The sequence below is a fragment of the Medicago sativa genome, chromosome 1, assembly GCF_051527215.1.
Source record: "Medicago sativa cultivar Bolivia chromosome 1, Bolivia_mono, whole genome shotgun sequence".
In the NCBI taxonomy this organism is placed as follows: Eukaryota; Viridiplantae; Streptophyta; class Magnoliopsida; order Fabales; family Fabaceae; genus Medicago; species Medicago sativa.
In genome coordinates, this window is record NC_140749.1 from 32,038,215 (window position 1) to 32,054,232 (window position 16,018).

The 16,018-nt window shown below is 36.6% G+C and overlaps 1 pseudogene; it reads right to left on the reverse strand.

Annotated features, from left to right (window-relative positions):
- Positions 1-4,186: 4,186 nt before the first annotated feature.
- LOC146954349 (uncharacterized) lies at positions 4,187-7,857 on the reverse strand (annotated as a pseudogene).
- Positions 7,858-16,018: the final 8,161 nt, after the last annotated feature.

Here is a 16,018-nt window from a genome sequence, read left to right on the forward strand (position 1 = left end):
TTTACTGTCAAATATACATTGTCCGTAGGTAAATATTTATTTGTCTATAGGTAAAAGTCATGTGTGTCACTCTAAGTGGTGCTGAATTTTTTTTCAATACTTTTTAAATTAAAATCGTCAAGATTACAATGGGGCCTCCGAATTGTCGGAGACAACCCTGACTAAGGTAGACGTAGATTAGGGTTGCATGTTTGTAGAACTACTAAGTAAGCTTAGAGAGAGTGTGTTATGCCTGCCTGTTTTGTAGCTTTAAATAAAGAGAAAGGGAAGAAGAATAACACAGGAGAATTATCCTGGTTCACCAAACCCGACTACTTCCAGTCCTCACACCTCGTGTGAGATTATCCACTATAGTATCCTGCTAACAGAAGCTTCTGACTAGCATTATAAGTTCTTGATCACACCAGATCAGTCCGTTACAACATGTATTATCAACCTCAGCAGGCTTCTACAATTCTTTGCTTTCGCACAAGAAAGGTTGTTACAATTCTTTCTCAAAATATTGTTACAAATAGACTTGAGAATACAAAACACTTTGTATGATGAGATGGGTTTGGGATCAAATTTACACTCAACTCTTGTTTGAGGGTATGATGATATGAACACACTCACAATATGTGATCCACAAATCTGTTATGAGCTGAAGTGTGTTACAGATGAAGAGATTTATGATATTTGCACTTAAAAGTGGATTATGGTTAAAATCAATCTCTTAGCCTCAAAGGCTTCTCAACTCATGTTTGAGATTATGATGAACAAATTCTTGATATTGATCAAAGATATAGTGAGAGGGTTGGAGTTTGTTTGTATGTGAAGAATTTTTGAAAGTAGTGATGATTTCACTTGAGAGATGATTTCTTTGTTGTAAAAACTCTTGGTTTTTGTCTTCAAAGGCTTCCTCTATTTATAGGAATGAGAGACTTGTTGACCACTACGTAAAAGAGCTGTTGGGACACGTTTTTCTATGTACCATGTGCTTTCTTTAATTTCTTGGAGAGAAAGCATGAAATTTTGCACTTGCAGAACGTTTTCCAGAACGTTCTGGAATTTCTAGCTAGCATAATGAAGAAGTTTACGTGTGAGTGCAAGTTGTAGAAGTGCAACCAGCTGTAGTGAGTTGTTCTCTTGATTGTAGAAGCTTGGAGGCCAGAACGTTCTCTTGATGTCATTGCATGATGTCATAAGATGATGTCTTTGATGATGTCATATGGTAGCAACTTTTGATACATATTCCTTAATGGGCTTTGCTTCAAATGGATCAAAAATCATTAAGGCCCAAGACAAATTCTTGTATTGGATTTAGATTTCTGCTCTTCCCCCAGCACAAAACACGCGCGCCCAGCTAATTTGACGCATTTACCGCCGCGTTACTTAAGTAACGCTGCGCTACTTAACTCACGCAGCGTGAGTTATGTCACACAGAGTTACTGTTTTCCTACAAAACCCATCAGTCCATACTCCAAGCACCATTTTCTTTCCCTCCACCTTCAAAAACCCAAAAAGTGCGAATTTTTGGGTCAAAATCCTCATCCCAAATCATTGTAAATCGTCAGGAAGCAAGTTTCTACGCTCATCAAGCACCAAATATCAGGTATTGTATCATCAAAACTCATCTCATTTTGCTGGTTTTTGTGCTTGGTTCGTCTGTTTTTCGTAGGCAGTAGGGCTTGGTGCGCAAGTTAACTTGCGCAGGTGTTAAAGGATGCGTGACTTAAGTCACGTCAGAGATAATGTGTTGCGTGACTTAAGTCACACCATTGTACATCCCTGTTTTTTGAATTTTTCGCGCCACTTTTTAGAATGCCAAGGAATTTATGAGATGATGTAAACTGAATTTCGCTGCATTAAAAGGCCACAACTTAACATCTCAATTAGTCTTCATAAAAACCTTCAACATTATTAAAATAAAATACGTAACAAGGAAAAACAAGCATCAGACAATCCCCATCCCGTTAAGTATCAGAGCATCCTAGACACAATGTGAGGAGTCTACTCACGAACACAGCTAGTCCTGGTTACCTGCAAGTTACCCATACGAAGGGCAACATTTTCAAGCAGAAGGGGTGAGATTTCACATTCATTAATTAACAAATAATAATTCATAAAAAGATAACCAACAACATATATCTAACATTAATATCATCATTTTAACATCATTTAACAAAGCTAAGTAGTCAACAACTTCATAGTTACCAAAAGCAACATATTCATTCTTATAACTCATCATTTATATCATTTATTAACGTTAGGACAGCAACAACAGCGGCAAGACAGCAACATCATCACATCATTCATCATTTATTATAAGTTATGATGACTCTACAATGCAACAACAACTCCAAAAACAACTTAGACAACTTCAACATGCATGTGGTACCACCGGGGCATTAAGCCCCCATCGCTAAGGTCATATTTGGACCTGTCAGGCATTAAGCCCCCATCGCTAAGGTCATAAAGAACCTGTCGGGCATTAAGCCCCCATCGCTGACTATGCATCAACTCGACTCTAAATGCAACAACTTCATTTTTCATGTTAAATTCATTAATAATTACTCACAAGGATTTCATCACATCAAACAGCATCTACTGGAACAACGATTAAGTCAACAACATTTTTCATTTATACATCAGAACCTATCCCATCAAAGAAACAAGTCAAAACTGCAACAATGTGTAAAACAACAGGTATGTACTGCACTAACTCGCAGTGGCGAGCTAAACTACTCGCAATGGCGAGTTCATCAGGGGAACTTGAAGTTGCGCACAACATTACTCACAGTTGCGAGCTAAGGGGGTTACTCGCAGTTGCGAGTGGGAACGCTCGCAGTTGCGAGCGATGACAGAACAGGGTTCTGTCGCAGCTCTGCAACACATCTCAGTCATCCAATTCTCACTACCCAGGCCCCCAATTTATTATAAATCAACATCTAAACGTTTCCTATGACTAATTATCATCTTTCTACATCAAAGTTCACTTAATTCTTCCACTTTTAATGATTTTTGACCTAATCTCAATCCCTTAAATCCTACAACAATTGACCACTTCCTATGAATCAAAACTTGTTAATAATGAGAGTTAGTCCCACCCTTACCTTAGATTATCTTCCTGAAATCCAACAGCCGCGTTCTTCGTTCGTAGGGTTCTCTCTGACTTCTCTTATTTCTCTCCTCTTTTCTCAGTTGTACGCGTTCTAATTTTTCTTTCTCACGTACAGATTTTATTCTTTCCCTAATTGCTCTTCTCACCACAATCCTACTCTTTCCCATATTAATTAATTATTTCTACTAACAATAATATTTCTCCCCCACTTAAGAATAATACTTATATTATCAACTATTAACATATATTCCACCAATATAAATATAATAGCAATAATAATAATAATAATATTCTAATAAAATGCAATAATTCACTCAAATAATAATTATGAAAAAGTGGGCGTTACAACTCTCCCCCACTTAGAATATTTACGTCCTCGTAAATGTACCTTGTTCAAACAACTCTGGGTAAGATTCTCGCATCTTACTCTCCAATTCCCACGTCAAACTTTCACCAGCTGCTCCTTCCCAAACTACTTTCACAAGAGATATTTCCTTGCCTCTCAGCCTCTTCACTTCACGATCTTCTATCCTTACTGGTAAGGTCTCGATGGTAACGTTGTCCCTTACTTGCACATCATCTCTTGGAATCACATGGGATGGATCCGGCACATACTTCCGAAGTTGCGATACATGGAACACATCATGCAAGTTCGAAAGATGTGGTGGCAAACCCACCCTATAAGCAACCATTCCAATCCTTTCTGAAATCTGATACGGACCAATAAATCTCGGAGTCAACTTCCTTGACTTCAATGCACGTCCAACACCCGTCACCGGAGTGACCCTCAAAAACACATGGTCTCCTTCTTGGAACTCAAGATCCTTTCTGCGCTTATCATGATAACTTTTCTGCCTATCCTGTGACTCTTTCATCTTTTCTCTAATTAACTTTACCTTCTCGGTAGTCTGTTGGACAATTTCTGGTCCCAATACCACACTCTCACCTGTTTCTAACCAACACAACGGAGTCCTACACCTCCGACCATACAAAGCCTCGAAAGGTGCCATTCCAATACTAGCATGGTGACTGTTGTTGTAAGTGAACTCTATCAGAGGTAGATAACTATCCCAAGTTCCCCCTTGCTCAAGCACACAAACCCTCAATAAATCTTCCAGCGACTGAATTGTCCTTTCCGACTGTCCATCTGTCTGCGGGTGGTACGCTGAACTCAACTTCAAATTAGTACCCAAAGCCTCATGCAAACTCTTCCAGAACCTCGACGTAAACCTCGGATCTCTATCCGACACAATGCTCGATGAGACACCATGTAGCTTCACAACATCTCTAATATAAATCTCTGCTAACTGGGACACAGGAAAAGTAATATTAATTGGAATGAAATGAGCCGACTTCGTCAATCTATCTACGATCACCCAAATTACATCATTCCCTTTGTTGGTATTCGGAAAACCCGTCACAAAATCCATGGATATACTATCCCATTTCCATTCCGGAATCTCTAGCGGTGTCAATAACCCAGCAGGTTTCTGATGCTTAACTTTCGACTTCTGACAAGTCAAACATGCATACACAAATTGTGCCACGTCGCGCTTCAAACCAGACCACCAAAACATTTTCTTCAAATCCTGATACATTTTAGCAGCTCCTGGATGAATACTCAAACTGCTTCTATGGCCTTCTTCAAGAATCATCTTCTTCATCTCATTATTATCAGGAATACAAATTCTTCCTCGAAACCTCAACACTCCTTGCTCATCAACCTTAAAGTCACTGTCTACAGCAGGATTGCTTGCAACCATTAAATCTACCAACTTCACATCTACTTTCTGCGCCTCTCTGATACTATCCAGAAATTCATTGTTGATCTTCAACATCCCCAATTTCACACTCTTTGGCGACACTTCACAAACCAAACTCATGTCTCTGAACTGTTCAAGCAATTCCATCTCTTTAACCATCATCGCCGACAAGTGTAAAGTCTTCCTACTCAATGCATCTGCGACAACATTAGCTTTTCCAGGATGATAATTCAACCCAAAATCACAGTCTTTTAGTAACTCGAGCCATCTCCCCTGCCTCATGTTCAACTCCTTTTGATCAAATAAATATTTCAGACTTTTATGATCACTAAACACCTCAAATCTGGAACCGTACAAATAGTGTCTCCAAATTTTCAACACAAAAACCACAGCAGCCAACTCTAAATCATGTGTAGGATAGTTCTTCTCATGTATCCTCAACTGTCTCGAGGCATAAGCCACTACCTTGCCATCTTGCATAAGCACACCACCTAAGCCCAACTTGGACGCATCATAATACACCACAAAAGGTTCATCAGGTTTTGGCAAAATTAAAACTGGAGCCGTTGTCAAACGTTTCTTCAACTCATTAAAACTGTTCTCACACTGAACATCCCACACAAAGGTTTTGCCTTTACACGTCAACTGTGTTAACGGAAGTGCTAACTTAGAAAATCCTTCTATAAATCTTCGGTAATAACCTGCTAGCCCCAAAAAGCTTCTAACTTCGGTAACTGACTTTGGAGTCTCCCATGTTGATACTGCATCAACTTTGGATGGATCTACTGCAATACCATTACTAGAGATAATATGGCCAAGAAAAATTACTTCTTTCAACCAGAATTCACATTTAGATAACTTGGCATATAACTTCTTTTCTTTCAATACTTGCAGGACGATCTTCAAATGTTCAACATGCTCTTCTTCAGACTTCGAATATATCAAAATATCATCTATGAATACAACCACGAAACGATCCAAATAGTCATGAAAAATGTGATTCATGTACTCCATAAACACACCTGGTGCGTTAGATACTCGGAACGACATTACAGAATATTCATAATGTCTGTAACGCGTCCTAAAGGCCGTCTTCTGAATATCTTCATCTTTCACTTTAATCTGATGATAACCTGACCTCAAGTCAATTTTGCTAAATACACGTGCACCCACTAGCTGATCCATCAAATCATCAATTCTGGGGAGGGGGTATCTATTCTTTATCGTTACTTTGTTCAACTGACGATAGTCAATGCACAATCTCATACTTCCATCCTTCTTCTTTACTAGCAACACTGGTGCTCCCCAAGGTGATACACTTGGTCTTATAAACTTCTTGTCTAACAATTCTTCTAACTACTTCTTTAATTCTGCTAACTCCGAAGCTGACATACGATAAGGCGTCATAGACACAGGCTTCGTTCCTGGAACAAGATCAATAGTAAATTCGAGTTCTCTCTCTGGCGGCACGTTAGGAATTTCATCAGGGAATACTTCTGGAAATTCACACACAACTTGCAACTTATCAATCTTCGCCTGGTTCTCAATGGACAAGGACGCCATCAAAGAAAACAATTGACTTCCATCAAGCATCAGCTGCTTCAACTGCTTAGTAGTTATAAATTCGGTCTCCGCTTCCTCTTCTGGAGAAGAAAAACGCACCGTCTTGTTGAAACAATTTATGTGAGCGTAATTATACTCTAACCAATTCATACCAAGAATTACATCCATTCCTTTCAATGGCAAACAAATTAGATCCATAGTAAAATCTCTACCAAACATAGACAAGGGACAGCTCAAACATACTCGAGAGGTAGTTACCGAACCATTAGATGGGGTTTCGACAACCATTTCTCCATTCATTGGTGATACATCAAGACTCAACCTCGAAGCACAATCAGTAGCAATAAAACAATGTGTGGCACCAGTATCTATGATAGCAATTAAAGGAATATTATTAATAAAACAAGTACCTCTGATCAAACGGTCCTCACTAGCTGTCTGAGTACCAGCTAAAGCAAACACTTTACCCTTGGCCGGGGCCTTCTTTGGTTCAGTACACTGAGCAGAAATGTGCCCCTTTCCACCACAATTGAAACAAATAATGTCGCTGTGCTTGCATTCTGAAACTGTATGCCCCTTGACGCCACAACGGAAGCACCCTTTTACCTCATTAGCACTACAAGCATTACTCTTGTGACCTTTTTCTCCACATTTGAAACAAACAATCCTAGCACGAGTCTCATTCTTCTTAGGTCTTCCCTCATCATTCACCCTTTTCTTGCCCTTATCAGCTGGAGCACTATAAGGCTTCCCACGATTCTGTTGTTGCTTACCCCTCCTCTCAGTCATAATCTTATAATGAGCCTTTGAATCATCTTCATAGATTCTACATCTGCTCACCAAAGCAGAAAAGTCACGGATTTGTTGGTAACCAATGGCTCGCTTAATATCAGCACGCAAACCATTCTCAAACTTGATACACTTAGAAAACTCAGCATTGTCTCCGGTATAGTGTGGATAGAACTGAGCCAGCTCCACAAACTTCGCTGCATACTCTGTCACCGACATGTTTCCTTGCTTCAGCTCAAGGAACTCGATCTCTTTCCTTCCGCGAACATCTTCAGGAAAGTATCTGTTTAGGAACTCTTCCCTAAACACAGCCCAAGTAATAACCGCATCATTCTGCTCTAGGGTAGGTTGAACGCTCACCCACCAGTCATCAGCTTCCTCGGCCAGCATGTGCGTACCAAAACGTACCTTCTGATCATCAGTACATTGCATAACTCTGAAAATTCTTTCAACCTTTTTGAGCCACGTCTGTGCTCCATCAGGGTCATACCTTCCTTTGAAAGTAGGAGGATTATTCCTCAGAAAGGTCTCCAACATTCTCACACCAGCATTAACACCAGCACCAGCATTTGGATGTTGTCCCACAGCTTGGGCTACAGCTTCCAAAGCAGCAGCAATCGCAGCATCATTCCTTCCAGCCATTCTAGTCCTCTTATAACAGATAAGGTTTGCAGCCTCCAGGTCTCTACTCTGCGCAACACACAACAATTAAAATAACATAATAATGGTACTCCAACTGCTAAAAGACACAACTCGACTCTCTACTTGGCCGAACTGACCGACCTGCTCTGATACCAATTGTAACACCCCATTTTCCCAACTTAAAAATTTCATAATAATTATCAGAGTTTATCATCATAATGGAGCATCACATACATCATTTCCAACAATTATAGTAATAGGAATACTATTTATTTAAGCAACCTGTCTTTATAAAATTCAATAATCAAATGCAGCGGAATTTAGTTTACATCATCTCATAAAATCCTTGGCATTAAAGGCCACAACTTAACATCTCAATTAGTCTTCATAAAATCCTTCAACATTATTAAAATAAAATACGTAACAAGGAAAAACAAGCATCAGACAATCCCCATTCCGTTACGTATTAGAGCATCCTAGACACGATGTGAGGAGTCTACTCACGAACACAGCTAGTCCTGGTTACCTGCAAGTTACCCATACGAAGGGCAACATTTTCAAGCAGAAGGGGTGAGATTTCACATTCATTAATTTACAAATAATAATTCATAAAAAGATAACCAACAACATATATCTAACATTAATATCATCATTTTAACATCATTTAACAAAGCTAAGTAGTCAACAACTTCATAGTTACCAAAAGCAACATATTCATTCTTATAACTCATCATTTATATCATTTATTAACGTTAGGACAGCAACAACAGCGGCAAGACAGCAACATCATCACATCATTCATCATTTATCATAAGTTATGATGACTCTACAATGCAACAACAACTCCAACAACAACTTAGACAACTTCAACATGCATGTGGTACCACCGGGGCATTAAGCCCCCATCGCTAAGGTCATATTTGGACCTGTCGGGCATTAAGCCCCCATCGCTAAGGTCATAAAGAACCTGTCGGGCATTAAGCCCCCATCGCTGACTATGCATCAACTCGACTCTAAATGCAACAACTTCATTTTTCATGTTAAATTCATTAATAATTACTCACAAGGATTTCATCACATCAAACAGCATCTACTGGAACAACGATTAAGTCAACAACATTTTTCATTTATACATCAGAACCTATCCCATCAAAGAAACAAGTCAAAACTGCAACAATGTGTGAAACAACAGGTCTGTACTGCACTAACTCGCAGTGGCGAGCTAAACTACTCGTAATGGCGAGTTCATCAGGGGAACTCGCAGTTGCGCACAACATTACTCGCAGTTGCGAGCTAAGGGGGTTACTCGCAGTTGCGAGTGGGAACGCTCGCAGTTGCGAGCGATGACAGAACAGGGTTCTGTCGCAGCTCTGCAACACATCTCAGTCATCCAATTCTCACTACCCATGCCCCCAATTTATTATAAATCAACATCTAAACGTTTCCTATGACTAATTGTCATCTTTCTACATCAAACTACATCAAAGTTCACTTAATTCTTCCACTTTTAATGATTTTTGACCTAATCTTAATCCCTTAAATCCTACAACAATTGACCACTTCCTATGAATCAAAACTTGTTAATAATGAGAGTTAGTCCCACCCTTACCTTAGATTATCTTCCTGAAATCCAACAGCCGCGTTCTTCGTTCTTAGGGTTCTCTCTGACTTCTCTTCTTTCTCTCCTCTTTTCTCAGTTGTACGCGTTATAATTTTTCTTTCTCACTTACAGATTTTATTCTTTCCCTAATTGCTCTTCTCACCACAATCCTACTCTTTCCCCTATTAATTAATTATTTCTACTAACAATAATATTTCTCCCCCACTTAAGAATAATACTTATATTATCAACTATTAACATATATTCCACCAATATAAATATAATAACAATAATAATAATAATAATAATAATAATAATAATAATAATATTCTAATAAAATGCAATAATTCACTCAAATAATAATTATGAAAAAGTGGGCGTTACAAAGGGTAAGGGCCGGATTTAGTGTTTGTATAGATAAATCCGTTTTAAAAAGGTCGTACTTGACGATACAATGTGAAAGGAGTGGGATATACAAGCCACCTAAGATGAGGAAGAAACCGAACCTTGAAGGCATCGGCTCAAGGAAATGTAATTGTTCGTTTAGGTTGAAAGGTTTCTTTGATATGGATACAAATGATTGGTGGCATGCAATGCTTTGTGGAATGCACAACCATGACTTGGATGAAAAGTTATCCGGACACCTTATTGCGTGTAGACTTGGGGGAGGATAAGGAAGAGGACTTCTGGAAGACCATGTATTTTCCACAACTTCTCAAAGATGATAGCGACGTTGATTACATGTTTAGGTTAATGGTTGAGAATAACACTTTGTATCGTTTTGTCCGATCCGTTGAAGTGTAATATTTATTTAAGTGTAAAAGTGTATTGTTTTCCGAATTTGTGTCCGTATTGTTGATTTTTAATGAATTTGTGTTTATGTAATTTAACGATGAATTTGGGTCATTTTGACCGTTTATGTGAGATTATGTAATTTTAGAAATTTATGGACAAATTTGTGTAATTTGGATCGTTTACGTGTCATTAAGCGTGTTTAAGTGATTACGGGTCATTATCGGCGAATTTGTGAAATTTGGACCGTTTGGATCGTTATGTGTGATTATGTGATTGTGAGAAAAACGATGTTTTTGTGTAATTTTTATCGATTATGTCATATTATCCGATAATCTTGTTAAACTGACGTAATTCGGTTCAATTATGAGCGTGTAAAGATTACGGATCATTAATGACACACTTTGCATTGAATGCATATCAGTACAACATTTAATGTTGTACTAATATATCAGTAGAGCGTGAGTTAACTCGCACATGTGTTAACATTTTGCGTGAGTTAACTCACGCAGTGTTTTACACATGCGCATGTTAAGTGTCGCAGCGTTAAATAACTAACGCATAGCTTTGCACTTGCATTAGCTAACTAACGCAGGGGCATTTTAGGCATGGCTGCAGGGCGCAAGTGTTTTATGCAGGGGAAGAGCGAAATTCTTGGATTTATGTCATGCTTTCCATTTTGATGACTTGTCTTTTGATGTAAATTATTTATTTGCTTTGTGAACAGTGAACAGAACGTTCTCCAGATCATTCTCACTAAAACATTCTTACAAAACACATTAGTGGAAAACAAAATAATAATTGTAATATTTTTATCTTTTAAAACATCAAATGATGATGTTTTCTTCACTTTGTATGATGAGAATGATATTTGTAGGAACATGAGAAACCTTTCTCAAAGTCAAAATTCCTTTGATTGATTTCTATTCTCCAAATCATATTTTGAATAGTGATGGAAGATTCTTGAACCATCATAAGTCTTTTATGATAGAATCTCCAAGCATATGATCATGAATTTTCTGCTTTTATATTTCCCCAGTCAATATCATTAATGAGTGACTTAATAAATAATTCATTCATGAATTGGTTTCTCTTCAAAGTTGATTCTAATCATTTTGATGAAATGAAGAGACTAATTTCGAGTGTAATATGCATCCTCATCATGAGAACATTCTTTCATCGGAGTTGATAATGTTATCTCCTATATGAGATGACAATACATTATTGGTTAATTAACCTTGAATTATTTTGTTGATGATGTGATTTATCTCATAATTTCTCTTGGTGATTGCACACAATGTTTCTTGTCCATTGAGTATCTTTGAGATGTTTTAGTTTAGGCATGCATGTAATCATGAAGGTACATTCAATCATTCTCTTGAATGAAACTTTTGTGCCTTTTACTCAAACTCTTTTAGAAGCTAGTTGAAGATCATTCCTTTCAAATATTAACCCTTTATTCTTCGAATCTTTAAGGCTTCGCTAAAAACCATGTGATGACTAGGATGAGTCAATTGATCATGAAATTCATCTTCTTGTTAAATCTTCAATCAACACTCATTTGATTGAAACAATATTCTTTTTATATCTTCTTTGAGCTTGTGATACTATTGTTTTGGTATTCTACCAATGAGTATATATATGCACTTGTAAGAGACTTCTTTCTTGCCAACTTCTCTAAAAAGACTTAAGTGCAAACATCAGTAGATCACCATTCATAAAACTTAGTGTTTATTCCATATGGTTTGTTATCATTAAAACATTCATCAAATAGATTTTTGTTTCAACATTAATTATAGAGAATTCTAGAAATACACATCACATTTTAACAATTTCAAAAACCGCTTTTTATCAAGTTGTGTTTCTGATAGTTGGGAATCGATTCAGGTATGGCCTTCTCATGCCCCTGACCGTGTATAGCATCAGTTCGACAACATGCAACTCTTCGTTCCTTCGCACACGTACTGTTTCCAAATAAGGTTGATATATCAGAACTATTACCACTGCCTTTGATCAGAGAAGAATGTTTATGTATCAAAATTACACAGGAGGTATACATCAAAGGCATTTAAGCTAGCAAAATGAATTTACATGGCAGACTTGTACTGAATAAAGGAGATAAGCCATACACGACCAAAGACTTATGATATAAACTGTCAATAATTTGGAAAACAGTCGGCCCATGGCATATGATCTCCCTTGGCAGGGGTTTTTATGAGTTCTCTTTAGATTCGTATGAGGATATGATATGCATGTGGTGTTGGAAAATGGAACAATCAATATGAAACCGAGAATATTACGTTTTTCTCAATGGACGGAAGATTTTAGTATTCATAATTAGCAACAAATGCATGCACATGTGTAAATTAGACTCTTGGATCTATCACAAGAATACTTGATGGATAGAACTTTATTTGAAATTGTTGGATATTTGCATGTTGGCCTCATTTTTGCTAAAACAAATATACAAGCAAGATGTTGGACCCAATGTTTCAACATGTAGGTACGACTTCAGTGTGCCCTAATTTCGTGCCTTGATTCCGCTTACTTGAAGATTTATTTTAAACGGAAGATTCCTGAATATTCTCTGAAGATTTGATTCACGTGGATTGCTACCCAAGAAGTGTGTTTCTAGAAGCAAGGAAAGGCGGTTTATACTTAGCTTAGTTCTTAAGAATGTTGTTGCGACATTTAAGGAAATAATATATTTGCTTCTAGAATATTGTGCAGACTGAATATATGATTTGGTCGGCTGATTTTTTTAGCCTGTGACGAAAAAGTTCATGCTGCTGAATGGCTATATAAGGAAGACTCAGACCCTAGTTTTATTCACCAATTCAATAGTATTGAATTGAGTCTTTTAGGGTTTCAATGTTAAGCCTTATGCTTTGTTTTTGAGCCTCTCTTTGTATCATCTTGATGCACTGAGCAGGACCTGTAGTCGAGTTGTATTGGATCAAAACCATCGATTGATAAAAGAGCATTTTTAGGGTTTTGAGTCTCTGTTAATTGTGAGCCTTTCTTGTGTCTCCTTGATGCAAGTTTAGGACTGTGTTTATTGAGTTGTAATATTGTAAACTACTCCCGAGCTTTGAAGTACGTAGTTAGTTTGTGTCTGAAGGTGTCTTCGTCATATTGATTGTATTCGTGTAATCACAGGGTGTGTGATTGAGTGGGTGCGAAATGGGATCTGAGGTCTATGAGTTCCTAGGCTGAAGTCAGTACGGGTAGTATCTAGGTGATAAGTTGTAAACTTGGAGTTTGCTGAGAACTTAGAACTAGGACTACACTAGTGGATTTCCTTCCTGGCTTGGTAACCCTTAGAGTAGGTGTGTTTGTCACCGAACTGTGTTAACAAATAACTTGTGCCATTTACGATTCTGTCATTTATACTTTCCTTGTTCTATATGTTTATCGTTAGCTTGATGTTGTAACATTAAACTCGACATACCACTTGTGTCTTAGTGTTGGAACATTGCATACAACATCAGGAAGCTAGCGTGCCAGAATTTCAGAAATTGCAAACTGGACATCGATATCTCGATTAAGAACCGTGCCTTTGGCCATTATGCTCGTATACAAGTTGACATGGACCTTTCCCATCGTAACTTTCACAAGGTTATGGTTGAGATGGAAGGATTTGCTTTTTATCTAGAAGTAAGTTATGAATGGATGCTGGATTATTGTTCTCATTGTCAAATTATAGGCAATCATGCTTCTACCTGTCGATGGTTGCACTCACAAAATAATATCAAGGTTGATAAAGGTAAGAAACCAATGCATTCTCAGAAATTGTTAGTTTAAAAATGGCAGGAGAAAGAGAACCTTGAAGGGATTGCTTTTTCTAAAGTTTTTGCACCAATTGAAAAGCAATTACAAGATGCCATAACTCAAGTTGTGCAGCAAGAAACTGTTGTGGAAACTTCACCTGAACAATCTTTTGCATATAAAATAGAAAGTTATTTTATAGAAATACTACATTAATTTTGATTTTGAAAATAGTCACGAGTTTTTAAAATTTTATCATATCAACTTTCTTATATATCTATACTATATATAAAGAAAACTACCCCTTTCAGCACACTTTTGGGTTGGACTTTTCTTTCCAAAAACACCCTTAATTTTTAATTTTAATTTTAAATACAAATAACACATGTAACAAATAGAAAATAATAAATTTAATTTAAGAAGAAACTTACACACAATTCCTTTTGAACTGTTCTTACTGTTAGCCAATTATATAATAACACGTGGATTACTAATACATGTCACTAATCGTCCCTGTTAACCCTCTTTTACCTCCGTTAACAACAGATCAAACTCAAAAAACTAGCACAAAACAAAAACTCATGTTACTTTTTTATTAGCCGATTTTATGTTGTACATCTGTGTTGTTCCCCTCAATACAACCGACAAAGATTGCCAAGTCTTTTCATATCCCTTCCACAAAAAACAGTATTTCCATATTATTTTATTACTTCCACAAAAAACAGTATTTCCATATTATTTTATTATTTTATTAATATAAGTTACTCTTCCTTAGCCTTTAATCAATTGTAACAAACGTGCGCAAAAAATAATGGTAAATCTTGGACTTTAAATCCTCTAAAAAAAGATTAGTAACAAACGTGAGCAAAAAATAATGTTAAAGATTAGACTTTAAATCCTCTAAAATAAGATTAGTAACAAACGTGAGCAAAAAATATTGTTAAAGATGGGACTTTAAATCCTCTAAAAAAAAGATTAGTAACAAACGTGAGCAAAAAATAATGTTAAAGATTGGACTTTAAATTCTCTAAAAAAAGATTAGGAACAAACGTGAGCAAAAAATAATAATGTTAAAATTGGACTTTAAATACTCTAAAAAAAAGATTAGTAACAAATGTGAGCAAAAAATAATGTTAAATATTGGACTTTAAATTCTCTAAAAAAAGATTAGTAACAAACGTGAGCAAAAAATAATAATGTTAAAATTGGACTTTAAATACTCTAAAAAAAATTAGTAACAAACGTGAGCAAAAAATAATGTTAAAGATTGGACTTTAAATCTTCTGAAGAAAAAAAAGATTAGTAACAAACGTGAGCAAAATATAATGTTAAAGAATGGACTTTAAATCCTCTAAAAAAAATATTAGTACTCAAAATATTTTAGAAAAAGATTTGTTAGCACTATATTAAATATTAATTATCAATCAGTTTCCAGGAGAAGAACATAATTTGTTGTCATTTGACAAGGTTGAAGGGGATACTCATAACTTATATCAACAGGAATTTCTAAACTCAATTGCTTAAGGTAGTATCCCACCACATATTTTAAAGGTAAAAAAAAGGTGCACCTTTGATATAGTTGCGAAACATAGACCCTAGATATGACGTGTGTAATGGGACACGATTGTTATGTCATTGTTTATTTAAGAATATGTTGGATGTGGAACTCCTAACAGGAAGCAATGCTGGAAAAAGAGCATTCTTGCCCAGAATTAAATTAAAAACAAATGTGTGTTTAGGACTTCCTTTTGTGTTTAGTAGAAAACAGTTTCCCATTAGACTAAGTTTTGCTATTACCATAAATAAGTCACAAGGGCAGACCATTCCTAATGTCGGAATCTATCTTCCACTGCATGTTTTCAGCCATGGTCAATTATATGTAGCTTTATTAAGAGGAGTTTCTCAAAATTCAACAAAAGTTCTCATTAAAGAAGGGAAAATAGAAGGAGAAGATAGAAACTCTACGAAAAATGTAGTTTTTAAAGATATTCTTTTATCGTA